At 35.5% G+C, this 21498-nt stretch overlaps 1 protein-coding gene and 1 long non-coding RNA gene across 2 annotated transcripts in view; one reads left to right on the forward strand and one right to left on the reverse strand.

Moving 5' to 3' along the window:
• Positions 1-21498, forward strand: part of EPHA6 (EPH receptor A6) — a 1024550-nt gene that overhangs the window by 182762 nt on the left and 820290 nt on the right. The gene's annotated exons all lie outside the window — the stretch shown is intronic.
• On the reverse strand, positions 818-21278 carry LOC129643428 (uncharacterized). The gene is made up of 3 exons (XR_008710307.1): positions 21141-21278; positions 19623-19742; positions 818-904 (listed from the first exon to the last, which is right to left on the reverse strand). It is a non-coding gene; the product is annotated as an uncharacterized LOC129643428 (long non-coding RNA).

Consider the following 21498-nt stretch of genomic DNA (forward strand, 5'->3'; position numbering starts at 1 on the left):
CAGAAAGGAGTATATGAAGTGAAATATATTATGATGATGCACCTATAGAAGCAGAGAGAAACTTTTAAATTAGGGTCAAGGTTGGTGCTTTTTATTGAATGATCTTTAACTTTCACAGACAGAATTCAATGATGAAAAAGATGTATAATGAAAACCACTCATTTTATTATCAATGTCAGTGGATCTGTTATTTCCCACCTTCTCACCCATTACCCTAATGACTTTTTAGATGAATGTATTTTAATTAAAAAAATAGGATGGATTTAAATTATTACAAGTAAGAGCAAATATAAACTGGTTTGTGTGGTATAAAGAATGCTTTGCAGAAGTCAGCTGAAGAATCATTTGCTGATAGCTGTGAGGGATAAAAAATGTTTAAAACAATTGCCTTTTTATATTACATTAATCAACATTCAGCAGAAAATTCAGTAATAAGTATGCCCTCTGTGTTCCTGGGCAAATGTTTCAGCAGGTCAGTGTCAAAAGGTTGCTAGATGGAAAAACGTTTCATGCTGTAAAAATAACATGAAAAAAAATTTAGAGCATTATTCAGTACATATGAATCTCTTTAAAGGTGTCTTTGTAAGCCATTCACAAGGAGAAGTGGTTTACAGATTGGTAATTAGAAAGATATTCTTCCTTTGCATTCTCCCCTGTCCAGAAAGGTTAATGAGAAACTGCTAATGAGTTACATAGTGATAGTAACTAATCCTGATGAGTGAATCAGTAAGTTTAAGGATATCTAGATAGCTATGACCCACTGAACTAACTGGACTGTTCCTAACCCAGCATACTTCAAATGGATGCAAAAGCTTACCCAAAGCTGGAAAACACTTTTAAGGTTCTGGGAAGAAATCTAATGGACTCTGTTGGTATTTTCATTCTTCTAGTTGAAATGTCATGCCTATGGAATGAAACGAAGATATATGAAGTAAACAACAGGTTACAGAGGTTAGAATTCTATAAAGAAAGGTTCCTGGAAGCTAGATGATGTGTTTTACAAAGACCTGAATGAATCAACTTGTCAGGAAAATTAAGGCATTAAAATGAAATGTAATTTTAAAAGGAGGGAGGGAATTGTCCTAATACCACAAACCTAGTACAGTAGAGAGACTAGAAGGTGTAGAAAATTTGAATCATAGTGATGAGAAAATTAAAAATTGAATGAAGTAGAGTATTTATGGACTTAGCATCTGTATATTGAACAGAGCAAGGATAATGTTCAGAGTGATTTGGAAAATAACAAGAAGTCTTTGAAAGGAATTTTTGTAACAGCAGTATGATGGCATTGGTGGGTCAAAATTTAGAACCCAAACTGAAGGAAAATCTATGAAGCAGAAGAGTATTTGGAGAATATTTGGAGTAAAGGAGAAAAAGTAGTTTTTGACAATGTTGGATGACTAAGGACATTATTGTATTTTATAGAGGTTCTCAATTTAATTTTGAAAATGTGAACCAAATTAAGATTTAAAATGGGGCCTCTAAATATCTGGAAATCTCATATATGCAGAAACATGTTTTACTTACCTTTAATGAAACTTTTCTATTTCACAATGTAAATAATTTGTAATTGGGAATATATTAGAGATTTGAGAACTTTGTAATTACAAAGAATAATATAAGTTATTAAATTTCAATCACTTACAATTACTGTCAATAGAGCACTGAATGGAATTGTGAAAATAGTGTGATCCTTGGGAGTAAGTAACCAAGTTACATCAGAATTCTCATTAGTTGAGTAAAATAAGATGGCTGAAAAAAGTAATAATTTAGCTCTCTTAATTTTTATTTAACTTAGGGACATCTATAATGATCTAACTGGAATCTCCCCCCGAAACTGAACTAGTAGATCACAAGTGGAGATAATAGTAAAGCTATTCCTCATAGCAGCAGGTTCAAGAGAGTGTGAAATCTCAGTGGGAATTTATGGGTCTGTATTCTGTTGTTTCCCAATAATGTGACTCAAATGCTTATTGAATATTGGGCTCTTTCTTCATTATCTACTATCATGTTTCCTCTAAGAAATTTTCATTTCTGCTGTTTGCTGATTCTCTGACTTGGAAAGTGGATCACTTTTAAAGTGACCCAACTTCCATAAGATTTAGTCATCCTTATATGTAAAATGTGGATAATATTATATACCTTATAGATTTTTGTGAGGACTGAAGGTGGTTTGCATGTGAAGTCTTAACACAGTTAACACAGTGATTATACTCATTCAATAAGTACTATTAATAATATTGATCAATACTTTAATATTGGTAATGATATTTCTTTGATTTAGATGTTCATGTACTGACATTTTGCCTGGCATTTTTACTGTATATATTTGTTGGAGGGTGAGATGGTTGATAATGTGACATTAACAGGAAGTGCTCATTTGTTATTTCTGTTGCTAAAATTCAGCCTTCATAGTCATATTGGTGAGTCTCCATCAATAATTGTCTTACTTTTATCTTCAAAGGCTCACCTTTGCTCCATTATAATTGCTAAATGGATCATGAATGGGCAGGATTAAAAGCAGCAGGGAGACTAGTTGTATGGCAGTTGCAACAGTACTAGTAATAGCTGATTATTATTTGAACAAAGTTGTTGGTAACACAGATGGAGACAAATGATGTGTGTTGTATGTGTTTGCAAAGTAAAGCTAATACCAATTGAATTATTTGTCAGATATGATGGGGAAATAAGTAAAGGATCACTGTTAGAGTATTGCCTTAACTGCCTGGTAGATTGTAGATTGTGGTTGCATTTACTAAGATGGGTAAGACTGGCTGAAGAGTAGAGGTGTGGAGAACAAGAATTGAGACTTTTATTGCAATCATGTTTTGTGATGCCTATTAGACAGCTGAGCAAATATGTCAAAAAGAATGTTGTATATATGAGTTCAGAGTTCATTGAAGAAGTCAGAGCACTAAATACAAATTTGGGAATTATTGATATGAAGATGATATTTTAAATCATCAGACTGATTGAGATCACCTAGTGAAAAATATAGACTTAAAAAAAATAGTCCTTTATACGACTTGCTTCAATATTGCTCTCATGGTCTTTATGGTAACTCTATATAATAAACTTTCAGATTTAGTTCCAAGTGCTAACTGGCCCTTCCACCTACACCCTACCTGCACACCATGTTTCTCTTAGTTCACAAATCTGAAATGGAATATCTGATTGACATGTATTTCCTAATCATTAAGATAAGGGTTTACCTCCCTTCACTAACCTAGGTAACTTTTCTATGGATTACAAACCAATATTTTCAGTATATACTCCATATTAAATATTATGCTATACATTGTACCTATTTTATCTCATAAATGATTGAAATAACCAATGATGAAGGCATTTTAAACTTTATTTCATTGATTGTAAATTAAGAATAAAAATAAATCTCCTGGATCATGTAGTTTGTAAAGTATGAATTTGGGATTTGAAGACAAGCCTACGTAACTTCAAAATCTGAATTTAGGAAGAAAAAGTTATAAGAATTTAAGCCTGAATTGCTTGTCACCATGTTTACATGGACAAACTCCATGTACTGTAAGGCAGACAAAAACCACTTTTCCCTGTGACTAGCTCCATCCCTTCTTTTTCTGAAGTACTATAGAAATCAGTAAATTCTGTTTTTTAATTAAGACTATTCAACTTACAGATGGACTGTCTTAATATAGCTATGATGTACAATGGAGAAAGTGATTAAAATTACTATTTAATATACTTATTAATAAATGTTGCATAATTAATAAAGATGTAATTCACATACTATAAAATCCACATATTTGAAGTATACGATTCAATGACTTCAGTATGTTCAGCGTTGTGCAAACATCCTCCCAAAGAGAGCCATGTACTCATTAACAGTCCCTCTCAGACCCCGCCCACCTCAACATACTCTAGCCCCTACCACTAGGCAAGCATCAATCTACTTTTTACCTCTATAGATTTGCCTATGCTGGACATTGCATCTAAATTGAATAATACTTTATATATAGTGTTTTTTTGACTGGCTTATTTTACTTATTAATGGCATAATGTTGTAAAGATTCATTTATGTTTTAGCATGGATTTCTTTTTTTCATTTAGCATTTATTTATTCCTTTTGAGATATATATATATATATACACACTGCATTTTACTTATCCATTCAAATGTTGGTGGATATTTAGGTTATTTTCACTTTTGGTTAATATAATAATGCTGCTGTGAACATTCATTTATAAGTTTTTGTATGGCAGTATGATTTAATTTTTATTATTGCCTGTCATTTTGTTTAAAGCCAGATAATATAGCTAGTGGGTGTTAAGCTGTTTCACAGTTTGGTTTTTATTTATGTTTCCCTAATAGTTAATGATTTGAGAACCTTTCATATGCTTATTAGCAATTTGCCTATTTTCTTTGGGAAATTTTCTATTCAAATCCTGTGCCCAGTTTTTAATTTTATTGTCTTTTTTGTTGTCTAGTTGAGAGAGTTCTTTACACTGGATACAAATTCTTTTTAGGTATACAATTTACAAATAGTTCCTCCTATTCTGTGGATTGTTACTTTCTTTATGGTATCATTTGCACCACAGAAGTTTTTAATTTTGAAGTCCAAGTAATCTACTTGTTTTCTTTTGTAGCTTCTTCCTTCAATTTCATATTTAAGAAACCACTGACTAGTCCAAAGTCACAAAGATTTACTCTTATGTTTTCTTTTAAGATTTGTATGGCATTAGCTCTTACATTTAATTCTATGAACGATTTTGCATTAATGTTTGTTTACAGTGGAAGAAAGTGATCCCGCTTTATTCTTTTGCTTGTAAGTATCTAGTTGTCTTGAATATTCTGGGTTTTTTTTCAGTAATAAATGCAATGTTTATGAAATGGGGAAGAAAACTTGGGGAAATTAGGGAAATTTTCTTTAATATGTAGCATTTGAGAGTTTCCTGAGGTGTGGGTAGAATTTCATGGGTAAAGGAGTACTAGGGAAGAGAATGGTATGCATAGGTGAAAAAGAGAAAGAAGCAAAAAAGTTAAAATAATGATTTCTTTTTGGCTATATCATGGTTTGCTGAAACCCAAAACCTAAACATAAATCCAGAGAAAAAGGCCTAAGTGCAGACAGATGTCTTGGTTAGGTGCCTTGGAGTTATTTGCCACTGGAGGCAAATGAGGTGTTGTGTCTGTAAGTCAGTTCTCTAGAGTCCTTTGTGTTGATTCACCAGAGTTTGTGACCTCCTCTATCATTTTTGGAGAAGGGAGAGGCTACCCACTCCAGTATTCTGGCCTATCATTTTTGGAATCATCCTCGAAGTGATTTGGCTTGCTTTTAAGTTGATGGGTTTGGGGTATGAGAACTGTTGTAGTGGAGGAAAGTGTAGTACAGGATAGGGGGTACAGGTTTGGGATAATGGCTTTATTGTCAGGGCTGACATAAGCCTTGATGGCTTCTGGTCTTGAGCATGTTTAATTTTGTAGTTCAGCAGTTTTCTCACTGGTTTCTGTTGTTGTTGTTGTTCAGTTGCTAAGCCGTGTCAAACTCTTTGCGACCCCATGAACTGCAGCATGCCAGGTTTCCCTGTCCTTCAGTATCTCCCAGAGTTTGTTCAAATTCATGTCCATTGAGTCAGTGATGCCATCCAACCATCTCATCCTGTCACTCCCTTCTCCTGCCCTCAATCATTCCCAACATCACAGTCTTTTCCAATGAATTGGAGCTTCACATCAGATAACCAAAGTATTGGAGTTTCCACTTCAGCATCAGTCCTTCCAGTGAATAGTCAGGGTTGATTTCCTTTAGAACTAACTTGTTTGATTTCCTTGCTGTCCAGGGAAATCTCAAGAGTCTTCTCCAGCACTACAATTCAAAAGTGTAAATTTTTCAGCACTCAGCCTTCTTTATGGGCTTGATTTCACATCTGCACAGGACTACTAGAAAAATCATAGCTTTGACTATATGGACGTTTGTGGGCAAATGATGTCTCTACTTTTTAATACGCTGTCTGGGTTTGTCATAGCTTTCCTTCCAAGGAGCAAGCATCTTTTCATTTTGTGGCTGCATTTATGGTCCATTGGTTTCTAATCTGCCTCATTTCTGAGGGCTTTCCTTGTGACTCAGCTGATAAAGAACCCGCCTGCAATGCAGGAGACCTAGGTTCTATTCCTGGTTTGGGAAGAACCCTAGAGAAGGAAAAGGCTACCCACTCCAGTATTCTGGTCTGGAGAATTCCACGGACTATATAGTCTATGGGGTCGCAAAGAGTCAAACACGACTGAGCGACTTTCACTCACTCACTCACTCATTTCTGAGACCATGTGATCTGTTAGTCAGTGCCACAGATCCTGATGTGTCAGTGCCTATTAGTTGCCATTCAACTAAGTTTGGCTACCCATTTTTGCATTTAAAACAATTACTTCTGCCTTCCTCTTATATTTAAGTGTCACTGTCTGGCCTTTGCTATTCAAAAATTCCATCATTCTTATTGAAACTTGGTAAACAGTTTCACAAGCAGACTCCTAATTCTATCCTTTATTGATCAATAATCCCTTTTATCCAAATGAAAAGAAATTACTTTCATTGGATTTTATTAAGGAATTACTTTTTTATTATCCTTTATTTTATTAAGGATTTTTATTAAGAAATTACTTAATTTGTAGCCTATAAGATTAAAAGAGGTGGAAAGGGAGATTTTGAAGAGGGTAGGACATGAATTTTAGCAAACTCCTGGTGATAGTGGAAGACAGAGGAGCTTGGCATGCTGTGTCCATGGGGTTATAGAGTCAGACACAACTTTCTTCTGACTGAAGAGCAACAACATCAACAAGGCTTTGTCTTGCTAGATATCTACCTGACATGAGGCCACTGCATGTCCCCAGGCAAAGAGAAGCTGTTGTCCTCTAGCAAGGGGAAAAGCGCCATTTCTATTGACCAACAGATTTTAGGGAATTCTGGGGATTCACGTTCTCAAATATATTTATCCGTCTCTATGGGGTCACATAAGACGTCTTAGATCTTTCCCTATCCATGCTTGACTTTATGTGAGAGATTCAACAAGGCTGCGAATTCATCCTTCTCTCAAGTTTGGTACCTGGCACAGTCGGATCCTGAGCTGGTTAGCATCTCTAACACCTTTGGGCTGTAAGAGACTAGTGTCTCTGTGCATGTTAAGTCACTTTAGCTGTGTCAAGTTCTTTGTGACTCTATGGATTGTAGTCTGCCAGACTCCTCTGTCCATAGAATTTCACAGGCAAGAATATTGGATTGACTTGCCATGCCCTCCTCCAGGGGATCTTCTCCACCTAGGGATTGAACCCACATCTCTTATGTCTCCTGTATTGGCAGGTGGGTTCTTTACCACTAGAACCAGCTCAGAAGCCTGTGTATCTGTAAACGATATTATTAAAAAATGATATTATTAAGTGATGTTATTTAAAAAATGATATTTGATTTCATACCATGTGGGCGATTTGTCTTAGCTGAGTTGAGTATGTCATTTTTCTTCCCTCAGTGCAATGATGGCATTTAACAGTAACCGTTGTCCTTATAATTACCTACAGGAATGCAACACTTATAAAATCCTGGTTCAGCACATGTAAGAATGTTAGTAATTGAGATACTTTAGAATGCCAGGGGATTATCACTACTCACTCACTACCAGCACTGAATTCTTGTTGCCATTTGGCTAGTTAGTAATCCAGTTACAGGGCTACTTGATTACTAGAATTATTTTGTTTTGTTTTGTTTGCCACCAATTGACTTAGTGGCAGTTCCCTTGTGATCTGATGTTGAGATGATGAGATAAGACTTTGAATGCAGGTAGTTTAATGGTTGATGCAGGCAGCATGGGTCAGAGGTGAAAACTGATACAGAAAAAAAGAACAATAGGAATAAAGAGTGCTTTAATAAGCTAGTTAATGCCATGGATAGCTGGAGGTTAATCCCATTGGGATGTTCAAGGAAACAGTATAAAACTACATCTCATACACTAAATTCCATGATTCATCTGTCGAGGGCTTTTCCCCTAGGGAGGTTTATTCTTTAGCACTTCTGACCTGTGTACACACAGACACTTATGCAATTTTGAGGAATAAAATAACAGCTCTCATGCACAAAGTTGTTAGAGCATCCTGAAAGGTCAAGGAAGTGGGCAGCTTGCTGACAGCATCTGCTGCAGGGAAGATGTGAAATTAATGTCAATTTGGTGCAGTCTCAAAAATGACAGAATGATCTCAGTTTGTTTCCAAGGCAAACCATTCAGTATCACAGTAATCTAAGTCTATGCCCCAATCAGTAATGCTAAAGAAACTGAACAGTTCTATGAAGACTTACAAGAACTTCTAGAACTAATACCCCCAAAATATGTCCTTTTCATCATAGGGGACTGGAATGCAAAAGTAGGAAGTCAAGAAGTACCTGGAGTAACAGGAAAATTTGGCCTTAAGTACAAAATGAAGCAGGGCAAAGTCTAACAGAGTTTTGCCAAGAGAACACACTGGTTGTAGCAAACACCCTCTTCCAACAACACAAGAGAAGACTCTACACGTGGACATCACCAGATGGTCAATACTGAAATCAAATTGATTATATTCTTTGCAGGGCAAGAGGGATAAGCTTGGTACACTCAGCAAAAACAAGACTGGGAGCTGACTGTGGCTCAGATCATGAACTCCTTATTGCCAAATTCAGACTTAAATTGAAGAAGTTAGGGAAAACCACTAGACCATTCAGGTATAACCTAAATCAAATCCCTTACGATTATACAGTGGAAGTGAGAAATATATTCAATGGATTAGATCTGATACACAGAGTGCCTAAAGAACTATGGATGGAACTTCGTGACATTGTACAGGAGGCGGTGATCCAGACCATCCTCAAGAAAAATAAAGGCAAAAAGGCAAAAGGGTTGCCTGCAGAGGCCCTACATATAGCTGAGAAAAGAAGAGAAACTAAAGGCAGAGGAGAAAAGGAGATATATACCCATTTGAATGCAGAATTCCAAAGAATAGCAAGGAAATATAAGAAAGCTTTTCTCGGTGATCAATTAAAAGAAATAGAGGAAAACAATAGAATGGGAAAGACTAGAGATCACTTCAATAAAATTAGAGATACCAAGGGATCATTTCATGCAAAGATGGACACAAGGAAGGACAGAAATGGTATGGACCTAACAGAAGCTATTAAGAAGAGGTAGCAAGAATACACAGAAGAACGCTACAAAAAAGATCTTCATGACCAGATAACCACGATGGTGTGATTACTCACCTAGAATGAGACATCCTGGAATGTGAAGTCAAGTGGGCCTTAAGAAGCATCACTACAAACAAAGCTAGTGGAGGTGATAGAATTCCAGTTGAGCTATTTCAAATCCTAAAAGATGATGCTATGAAAGTGCTTCACTCAAGATTCCAGCACATTTGGAAAACTCATCAGTGGCCACAGAACTGGAAAACGTCAGTTTTCATTTCAATTCTAAGGAAGGGCAATGCCAAGGAATATTCAAACTACCCCACAGTTGGCGTTCATCTCACATGCTAGTAAAGTGATGCTCAAAATTCTCCAAGGGAGGATTCTGTGGTACGTAAACCATGAACTTCCAGATGTTTAAGCTATATTTAGAAAAGTCAGAGGAATCAGAGATCAAATTACCAATATCCATTGGATCATAGAAAGAGCAAGAGAATACCAGAAAAACAACTACTTCTGCTTTATTGACTATGCCAATATTTTTGTGTAAATCACAAAAAGCTGTGGAAAATTCTTCAAGAGATGGGAATACCAGACCACCTGACCTGCCTCTTGAGAAATCTGTATGCAGGTCAAGAAGCAGCAGTTAGAACTGAACATGGAACAAGAGAGTGGTTCCAAATTGGGAAAGGGGTAAGTCAAGGCTGTATACTGTCACCCTGCTTATTTTACTTAAAGGCAGAGTATATCATGCAAGATGCTGGGCTGAATGTAGCACAAGCTAGAATCAAGATTGCTGGGAGAAATATCAATAACCTGAAATATGCAGATGACACCACCCTTATGGCAGAAAGTGAAGAGGAACTAAAAAGCCTCTTGATGAAAGTGAAAGAAGAGAGTGAAAAAGCTGGCTTAAAACTCAACATTCAAAAAACTAAGATCATGTCATCTGGTCCCCTCAGATCATGACAAATAGATGGGGAAACAATGGAAACAATAAGAGATGTGTGTACACTTTAATCACTGTTCTAGTACTATGTGCATTAATATGTCGTCTCCATAAAGAACACCAACAGGCAAATTAGGCTAACTCACCTACTCTTACAAACTTTATTCCCTTACAAAACCTTGTCCACTTTGACGGTTTCTGGGATTTATACTCAAAAACTGTCCAACTTTCCAATGTTAATGAGGACCTTGTTACTGGGGGAACTTTAGTTTGGCTTTCTTCTTTCTTTTGGAGGTATTCTCTACTAGTGTTACAACTTTCTGCAACAAATCCAGTGGAAAGACCCCTGTATTGTGCAGTAGCTTCCTAGATATGCTTGGGTACTTCTGTATCCACAATGGAGACAGTTTATTCCCAGAGAACTCATCATGTGCCGTGTAGTATTGTTCTTTCTATAGTTTCCCTTGTTTTGTTTTTGTTTTTTTTTTTTTTTTTTTTTTTTTATCCCTAGACACTTTATTTGTCTATATAAAGTTAAAAAAAAGAACTGTTCTAATCAGATATTATACAAATCTCTAGCTTGGGTAAAGTAATACCATCATATCTCCAAGATGTCAAAACCCCATTTCCAAATTTGTCGAGATTAGAAGGAATCACACTTTTCATGTGGCTCTCTCTTATGGTCCTCTCCAAACCTCCGAATTTCTAGGGTGATTTCTTCATGTGTGAGCAGTGAGACCTATTGAGTCTTTCCATTCTCTGGGAGAGAGGTACCTGTAGTGCCTGGAATAACTAATCATGTCTGCCTCTTAATTCTGGCTACTTATTAGTTCAGTGTCACATTATCATTATTAATCTGTGAAAGTCCTCTCTTACTTAATTTTTTAAAATCCTACTTCCTACACATATTCCTCTTCTTTTACCATAAACTATGATTCTATTGTGTTTGAAGAGAAAGCCTTTAGTTTATATATGGTTTTAGGCAATGTAATTTATCTTGTAAATATATTATTTTGGTTTTCATAAACTATAGATCTCATTTGTATTCTCAATATTTTTTATAAGCCCTATGTTTTAAAATCAGTATTTGTTGCTGGATATTCATTTACTCTTCCAGTACTAACTGCTGTGAGTGTAGTTTTTTGCTATTTGTTTCTACTACAGTTTACTTATCTGTAGCGATTACCTCCAATTTCTAGTTACAATAAATTGTGCTATTATGAATGTACTCATACATTTCAAAAAAAAATGAATGTACTCATACATTTCCAGTTATAGCCTGCAGAATATTTCTCTAGGGTTTATATATTTATGAGTGTGTGTATAAATGTACATGCCATAATATATATGCATACTTCATTTAAGTGCCTTAAGATTGCCCTCCTTAATAGCTCTAAGAGTCTACTCTCTCATCAACAATTTATAATGCTTCTTACTTACCTCTGTCTTGAAAGTACTTAAAAAGATAGAATTTTTTCATTTTTGTCAGTCTTAATGAGTCTAAAATTTTATTCCAGTACTATTTCAGTTTCTTTAAGTTTAAATGAGTTTCTGAGTATTTTCAAATACTTGTTTGTGTTATCCTGTATCCTTAGCTATTTTTGCATTCAGGTTGCTGTTGTTTTCATTATTGATTTACGAGATTTGTTTATGTAGTCTAGATATTTTTCCTTCATAGCTCTTTTTTTTTAAAAAAAAATTATTTTCTTTATTTATCTACTGCCTCAAATCTTAGTTGCCTAATGCTTTTGTTGCTGTGCATGAACTCTCTAGTTGTGGCTCATGGGCTCAGTAGTTTGTGGGTAACAGATGGATTTTATTAGAAACTCTTGGCATTTTTATCTTTTAAAAGTGGATATTTGATAGTTATTGTTGATATTTAATAGTTGCTGTCTTCAAATATATATTTGACATATATATTTTGCCTTCTGTCATGATATATTTTATACTTCCTATTTATGTACTTGTGTACAATTTTTCATCTTACTCCTTTTAAGATTTTTTTTAATGTTTTCCATATTCTACTTTACTATATTTCTAATTTCTCAGATGTGTGTGTTCATTGATTTTTTATATTAACTTATAAACTTGCATTTTACTTAAATCATTGCTCTAAAATATTAACTATTTTTAGTATATGTTATGGAGAAGTTAATATCAACCCCTCCAGTATTCTTGCCTGGGAAGTCCCATGGACAGAGGAGCTTGGCGGACTACAGTCCATGGGGTCTCAAGAGTTGGACATGACTTAGCAACTAAATACCACAAGCAGTACATGTTAGACTTTTTAAGTATATATAAGCAATGATCCTGACTTTGAATGTAAGCTTTTAAATTTAGGGAGCCATATTTCTGTAAGTCTGTGTATCACTTAATTCCCTGTTCTTTTAATTTTTAGATACTTAAGAAATGTCCAATGGTTTGCTTATTGGATTCATGAATTGTAAACTTTCATATAAAAATGTAATATAACTAACACACAGAGAAACATTTTTTCAATGTATTTTAATAGTATATTCATATGAAAAGTATTTCATACTATTTATTGATAACATTTTTTATGTTCTTCTACCTCAAGAATATTGAGTTAACCAGAAGTATGCATGACATTTACCATGCATCTAATTATTTTTACCTATTACAAAACACCTAAGTATTGATTACCAAAGTACCCTAGGTCATTGGTCCCATATATTTTAGAACTGAAAGATTTATGTTCCCAACATGATGTTAATACTCCATGTGGTATATCAAAAGATTTTTTATTACTATGCTGACAGCAATTTTAGTTTATTATTCTGTATGATATAATATGTAATATCCAGGGATAGTTTTTTCCTTGAATTTTGCAAGATGAATGGTTGGTAAGTGTTTTTATTTAGTTAGCTTCAAATACTATTTTGCTTTTTTTCCCTAATAAAAAATTAACGAAACTGTTTCTAAAGGTTGTTTGAAATAACAGGATAAGTTTATTAGACTGTCTGGCTTATTGCACATTGATGATTATGTCAGATCCTATTTGAAACCATGCAGTTCTTTTAAACAGTCTTACAGAAAGAATATATCCAAACCATACTCCAGGTAATCAATAATTTGTGATATTAAAAGTGAGGTGTAGAGGAAAATTCCCATCTTAGCAGCATGAAACTTCCCTCTAAATCCTACTAATTTAGTATTCTAAGACATTTTTCTAATAATTGGAAATCAGTGCCACAGAATTATTTGAAAGAAGAGAGTTCAACGTTTGTCTATCTCTCAATAATGTGTGATGTTTAGAATCCTGATATGAGAAACAGTAGTCTCCCATCAGTGGAAGCATTCAGAGTTTAATGAGAATTCCAACCTTCTGTTACTTATTTCTCTAGTTGGTAAATATTAAGAACCTACTGTGATCATGGTATGATATTCCCCTGGTACTAGGAATATAATAATGAACAAAACAAAGTCCCTACTCTCACAGAGATTGTATTCTACTTAAATGTATTTGGTTAAAATCTCTGTATGGACCAATAGGATCCCCTAGGTACTCGTGATAATGTTTCTTCTGTTAGCTTTGAAAACTCAGATAGGTCACCTCCCTCCTTTAAGTCAATTTCCTCATCCATGAAACCGGGATAATATGTGTTATTATCTCTACCATATAAAAATGAAATTAAATATGATTTATGAAATTATTTTCACATGCTTTCTGTATTTGTCACATCCTATGGAAAGTAGCATGTAGTTCATGTATGTTGAACATAGAATAATTAAGGTAAATATTTTCCGTATCTTTATTGTAGAAATGCTTTTTATAGATGATTTTGGGGGCATTTTGTTTATTGGTTACGTGAAAATCTTAACTTTGTGTACCATTTAAGAGTTGCAGACTTTCAGAAGATGGACGCTCTTTAATAACTTGGGTGGGCTACAGTCCATGGGGTCTCAAAGAGTTGGATACGACTTAGCAACTAAACAACAACCTTTGTGAATATGTGACTTTTTACGGGGAGCATCATTCCCTGTTAATAGAAATTATCCTTGCTGTAACATTTTGGTCTTGTTAATAGGATGAATGCATCCAAAGTAATAAATTTATTTATAAAACTTAGTAGTTGTCTTCCAGATATGCCACTGAGTTCTTAGTTTTTTATTAAATATCTTTGTAGTGCTAATAAAAAAGTTTTATGTTTGCCCAAAGTGAAATAGAAATGTATCTGCACATGATGCATTTTGCCTCTTGTTTTATTCTCCGAAACTAGTTATCATTTAAATGCAGAGTCTTCACTTTTCTCCTGCAAAACAGATTTATGTTATTAACTACATGCCTCACAGCAGAATTCAGGGCACTAATTTTCTAAGTTTATGTCAGAATATTGACTCAAAGTGAATATTTAAGTGGTTCACAGGAAAATATCACATTAGAGTAAGAAAGACCCTTTAACAAACTTTCCTTTGGTAGAGAACATTAGATACTTATGATTTAAAAATTGAGCCACTACAGGTTACATAATGAGATGCCTATGTACATTTAACCACTTTAGTTTATTAGGATTATGCAAGGTAAGAGCTAGAATATTTGAAACAAATCAGGCATATGTCATATTACAAAGTGAAGACTTCTTTTCATTCTCACCGTTTCTATTTTTTATCATTCTTAGAATGATAAAAAAAACCTTAGAATGAAGTTAGAGACCTTTTTCCCCCTCCCTTGCTCCCTTTCTCATTTAAATTTAATTTAATCTTGAGGAATAATTAGTTCTAGTCATATACTACTAAACCCTTGGTAACAAGTTATGCAAGGACTCAAGAATTACGGATTTATCATGATTTTGTTGTTTCTTTGTTTCATTTAAATCTGTTTTTAGATTATATTTTACTTTTGGAAAAATATCGGAAAATGATGGGCTGTTTCATTTTTTTATTAATCAATCATCTACCAATGTAATGCTAGCTAATTTTAAGTCATTTGGTCTTTTGGATTGTATATCTTTGAAGTGAACTTTTGTAATATTTCCTTTCCTTTTTGTATTTCCCCTTTATGTATTTATCATAACCACATTTTGAAGAAATAAGGTAAAAATATCTTTTTTACCACATATTTATTTCCTATATAGGTGATAGCTGGGATCTGTTACAAATGGAGACAGAGATAAATTTAAAAGTTGCTAATTTTAATATTAGAGTGCATGTGATTTTTAAAAAAAGCAGAGAAAAGAGAAGAGAGGAAACTGGTTCTACATGCATATAAAGAAGTACTTATCATTTAGGAAGCATAGGTAAAGGTAAAAGCCTATATATATATTTAGCTATCTCTTCTGTTATTAGAATGCTTCCTTCCCTAGTCCCTGTGTACTTAGATGCTCAGTCATGTCCGACTCTTTGCTACACCGTGGACTGTAACCAGTCAGGGTCCTTTGTCCATGCAGATTCTTCAGGCAAGAATACTGGAGTGAGTTGCAATTCCCTTCTCCACGGGCTCTCCCAGCCCAGGGATCGAACCCAGGTCTCCCACATTGCAGGTGGATTCTTTACCATCTGTTCTACCAGAGAAGCCCTCCTATCAGTATATATATATATAGTTGTTGTTTGTTTTTACTGATATATATATATTTTTTTAACTGATTTTTCTTTGTTTCTTTAAAATCGAACAGGTCTGGAGCTGTGGAATCTAGAAATCACAGGAGAAAATCTGTGATTTTTTTTCCACTCCCTTTCCTGTCTGTAGATTAATAGGTTAAGAATTTTAGTGTGAAGTTTATTGCTCTTTTCCTTTGTTAAAATTTTCTGGATCTATGCCCTTTGAGAAAGTTATCACTTTTGTTATCACTGTTAAAAAAACAGTTATCACTGGTTTTTAAAAATAGTATTATTTTCCCAACAGTTCTGTGCTGAGTAATATGCTAAGAAAGACTATCTCCTTTTATTTTCAATTTTTTAAGTTTTTTTTAATATTTATATTCCCTTTGAATTCTAAAGATTTTAAGGGAAGAAGGTGTAAACTTGAGAGATTCACGTTAGAATTTTAGATGTTTAAGTCAGTTTACCAACACAGTCTAATTATCTGAATATTCTTGCCTAGAAAGGCTATTTGATTGCCTTATTTTGTTCTCTGAGGGAAAAAAAAGCAATCTGATTCCACAGTGACTGCTGGTCACTTAAGGAATTAATTTCCTTGTTCTGACTTTCTATCAGAAAATCCAGTTTTTGGTCTAATTTATTTAGCTTGCTACGGAAACAAAAATTCACCCTGTGAAGATAGGGATGGGTTTTTAGAAAATCCTCAAGCATCAATAAAGGACTATTCAAAGCATTTTTCATCACTTCTAACAAAGATTCATTTTATTTTATTTTGGGATATAGTTGATTAACAATACTGCGATTGTTTCAGATGAACAGTGAAGGGACTCAGCCATATGCATACATGTATCCATTTTCCCCCAAACAGGCAAAGATTCATTTTAAATGGGACTACCCAAGAGATCTATCAGTGGAGAAATAATCTTAGGTGATGTACAGGACTAAGCTACATGTACAGATTTCTAGCGACTTTAGCTATATACCAAGTGTTTTCCAGTGGGTTAAAGTCCTACCTTTATTTAAGACAAGTACATATATAACTTGCTCTCCAGTTTGAAATGTATAAATATACCTCGTAATTACAGAAGTTGATGAAATAATTAAACTTATCATTAGGTCTTCTGTTAAGTTGGTCAATTCTGTCAGCAGTATGCTTTTACAAAAAAGGAACTAAATTCAAAATTTTTTTTTTTTGGCACAAAATTTTATTTTATTATTATTATTTTTTATTTTATTTTATTTTTAAACTTTACATAACTGTATTAGTTTTACCTAATATCAAAATGAATCCGCCACAGGTATACATGTGTTCCCCATCCTGAACCCTCCTCCCTCCTCCCTCCCCATTCCATCCCTCTGGGTCGTCCCAGTGCACCAGCCCCAAGCATCCAGTATCGTGCATCGAACCTGGACTGGCAACTCGTTTCATACATGATATTTTACATGTTTCAATGCCATTCTCCCAAATCTTCCCACCCTCTCCCCCTCCCACAGAGTCCATAAGACTGTTCTATACATCAGTGTCTCTTTTGTTGTCTCGTACACAGGGTTATTGTTACCATCTTTCTAAATTCCATATATATGTGTTAGTATACTGTATTGGTGTTTTTCTTTCTGGCTTACTTCACTCTGTATAATAGGCTCCAGTTTCATCCACCTCATTAGAACTGATTCAAATGTATTCTTTTTAATGGCTGAGTAATACTCCATTGTGTATATGTACCACTGCTTTCTTATCCATTCATCTGCTGATGGACATCTAGACATACAGATGGCTAACAAACACATGAAAAGATGCTCAACATCACTCATTATCAGAGAAATGCAAATCAAAACCACTATGAGGTACCATTTCACACCAGTCAGAATGGCTGCGATCCAAAAGTCTACAAGTAATAAATGCTGGAGAGGGTGTGGAGAAAAGGGAACCCTCTTACACTGTTGGTGGGAATGCAAACTAGTACAGCCACTATGGAGAACAGTGTGGAGATTCCTTAAAAAACTGGAAATAGACCTGCCTTATGATCCAGCAATCCCACTGCTAGGCATACACACTGAGGAAACCAGAAGGGAAAGAGACACATGTACCCCAATGTTCATCGCAGCACTGTTTATAAATTCAAAATATTTTAACTCCTCCATTTTATATTGTTTATTTTAATTTTTCATATTTTCATATGACTTAAAATACCAATATATAAAACAATTCAGCATTATATACTATGGCAAAAACCTCAGTAAAACAAAACAACATATACATGTATTAAAAAATACACTGTGGCATAATAAAATTTATAAGAATTTATTTGAAATAACTTCTTCTTGGATGTGACTTGAACCCCGCCACACCTCAGATTCATCCCCATGATTCCTAGCTTAGGAGGTGACTTGAACGTACTGTCTTTTAACTGAAACCACTCACCTGGTATCAGGAATTAATGAAGCTTCGGTTCTTTTGTTTCCTCCCAGAAAGAATTCAGAGTGAAGCAAAATAACAAACAGTGAGTTTATTAGCATAGGAAGCTTGTGAGAGATACAAGTGGGCAGCAAGGGAGCATAGCCCCAAGAGAAAAGAGTTACATCTTCATAATCAAAAGAAAAGTAAGGAGGGAAGAAGACTACCTTCTTCATCATCCTTATGTAGATGTCAAGGCTTACATCATAGTTCTACCTTTGACCCTATATGGTTTAGCTGAGACTGCCAAGCCCCTATTTAAATCATATGTATATTAACGGTAACGTGAGAACATATACTAAAAAATAGTAATTCATCTCAGATTTTGGTGCAGTGTCTCCTTTTACCTAGTTTATTTCCGCTTTCACCTATATTCCTGTCTTGGCTACATGCAGAAGTGCTCCTCTTCAAGGACCGTTAACTCCTTGACCTCATGTAACAAAATTCAGACCCCATATCTATTGTCTGGTGTTTTAACTATCAAGACTTGTGACTTGAGTGTGCACTTGGTCTTCCATTGAGTAGGTTACTGGATTCTTTTCTTGCATTGTCTTTAGCTTACAGTGGTTTCCCAAACTCCCTTAATGCTAAATTATTCTACTCTATTCCTATCACTAATTTCAGTTTGAATCAGACAACATCAAATGAAAAATGTTTAGGCTTACTCTGCCAACAGCAGCTATGTATAACAGACATAGAAGCAAAGCAAGGGAATCATTTGATTGGCTATAGCTTTAGTGAATACCTTATTTGGGAGAGGCTGGTTGGCTCTTTGTGGTCTTTTGGTTGGTCTTAGTTTTATATTTTATTTTCTTGGTGCATTTATATGAATTTACTATAGCTTGGGCTTCCCTGGTGGCTCGGATTGTAAAGACCCTGCCTGCAACTCAGGAGACCTGGGTTTGATCCCTGGGTTGGGAAGATTCCCTGGAGAAGGAAATGGCAACCCTCTCCAGTATTCTTGCCTGGAGAATCCCATGGACAGAGGAGCCTGGTGGGCTACAGTCCACGGGGTCAAAAAGAATCGGATACAACTGAGCGACTAACACTTTCACTTTCCTTCACTATAGCTTAGGTTTGGGTTTGTTCAGATAGACTGTCAAAGCATGAGCTACTTCAGTCTAATAGCTTCCTTGTTTAATTACCTTAATACTTGCTTCCAGGGGTAGAATATCTTATGAACTGTATCTGCTTTTGTGGCTGGATACAGAGAACTTCTGTCTAATAGTCATCGTATAAATCTGTTTCTTTGGATCAAGAAGAGGATTACATGAGATGAATAGAAAAACTTTGTCACTTGGAATGTCTTACTCAACAAAAACTTTTAATTAAGCAAGAATCAGTTGTCTTCCAAAGGGTTGCCAGGAAGAATATGTCATAAACCATATAGCTGTTTGTTCTAGGAATGTACATGCTAGATAATGGTATGGTAAAGTCAGTGTGGTATAGGAGGAAACAAGAATTATACTTGGAAAGAAGTTGATTATACTCACAGGTTCTTGGAAGGAGGTTGTCAATGCCACAGAGGGCCACAAGGGAAGGAATGGGTCTTGGTCAAGTGACAGAAGACAGGCATGATGGGAAAACCTGAGCCAGAGCCTTTATTAGAGTTTCTGTGGGAAATGCAAGGTGGAACAGAGTAAGCAATTAAGGACTGGCTAGTTTCCTACAGGCTTTGGGCTAGAGAGTGGTCTCTAGTGGCCTGGTACCTGATCCTGGGATGATTTAAGATAGAAGAAATACTGGCTTGGTGTGTGAGGGTTAGATAAGAAGGTAGTTGGGCCTATAGACTCAAGTTTGGTTGGTTTGCATATGAAAGATATGCTCTAGGCCCAGAGCTTTTTGCTGTCTCTAAGAACTGGCTAGCCCTGGGAGAGGCCAGTAAGATACCAGCAAAACATCATGAAAGGCAGAAAATAAAGTTAGAGGGCCTGGTTCCAGTCATTGGCCCATGTAATTCCTACGTATTGAATTCTGTATCAGCAACATGAACATGAAAGTATCAGTCTCAGTTTATCGGATTGATGAGGACCAAATATGTTAACATTTGTGGGAAAGCTTTGACAGGATAAATTCAGGATACAAATAGTTTCCCTCAGGAATCCAAGGTGCCCTTAAATTTTATGAAAGAATGAACACTTTGGTCTACAACTGATTCATGTTTAACCAAAACCTGTACTCCAAAATGTTTCACAGCTGGAGAATAAATACATGTATGTTTGTTTTTATTTTAAATAGGGGCAAAAACTTTTACCCACTAAATATAAGTAGTATAGGACTGTGTTGCCAAAAATTATATTCATATAGATTAGTGTTAAACATTATTTTTTTATATATACTCTTCTCCCTCTGCTTTATTGAATCTTATAATTCTTTAAGGCTAAAGTCCAGTCTCTGTCTTGACCAAACCTGCCAAGCCACCCCTGTTCACAGGTGTTGCTATCCTTTCGACACTTATTCTATTTACTATATTCATGGTTTATTTCTTATATTCAGTTCTGTGCTATCAATTATGCTTTCATAATTTGTTACCTTAAAATATTATAAGTCCAGTAAGAGCAAGCAGTTCTTGTATCTAATTTCTTCATTCATATTATGGAATTTAATATATACTATAAACTGATGCCAAGATGGCAGAGTAGAAGGAAGTATGCTCATCTTCTCCTATGAGAACTCCAAAATTATAACTCACTGCTGAACAGCCATCAACAGAAGAATGTTGGATCCCCAAAAAAGATAACCCACATCCAAGGGCAAAGGAGAAGCTCCAGCAAAATGGTAGGAGGGGCGAAATCACATTTAGAATCAAACCTTATACCCAATAGAGATGCTCAGAGGGCTCAAACAAACCTAGTGCTCTGTGGGGTCTCCTGACCCAGAGACCCCACAGAGACTGAGCCAAAACTGTGTTCTTCAGGGGCAGGGGCTCTGGGTACAGTAGACCCAGGTATGGCATAAGCCCTCTTGGAGGATGTCACCATCAACCCTACCATAGAGCCCCCAGAACTTACCCAGGACTGGGAAACAGACTCTTGGAGGGCACAGACAAAACCTTGTGTGCACCAGGACCCAGGAGAAAGGAGCAGTGACCCCACAAGTGACTGACCCGGACTTGCCCACGAGTGTCTAGGAGTCTCTGGCAGAGGCATGGATTGGTGGTGGCCTGCTGCAGGGTTGGGTTCACTGAGTGCAGCAGTGCTTGCATGGCACCTTTTGAAGGAGGTCACCATTATCTTCATTACCTCCACCATAGTTTGGCCTCAGGTCAAACAACAGGGAGGGAACACAGCCCTGCCCATCAACAGAAAATTGAATTAAAGATTTACTGAGCATGGTCCTACCCATCTGAATAAGACTCAGTTTCCCCCT

This window comes from Bubalus kerabau, chromosome 2 (assembly GCF_029407905.1).
Source record: "Bubalus kerabau isolate K-KA32 ecotype Philippines breed swamp buffalo chromosome 2, PCC_UOA_SB_1v2, whole genome shotgun sequence".
Lineage (NCBI taxonomy): Eukaryota > Metazoa > Chordata > Mammalia > Artiodactyla > Bovidae > Bubalus > Bubalus kerabau.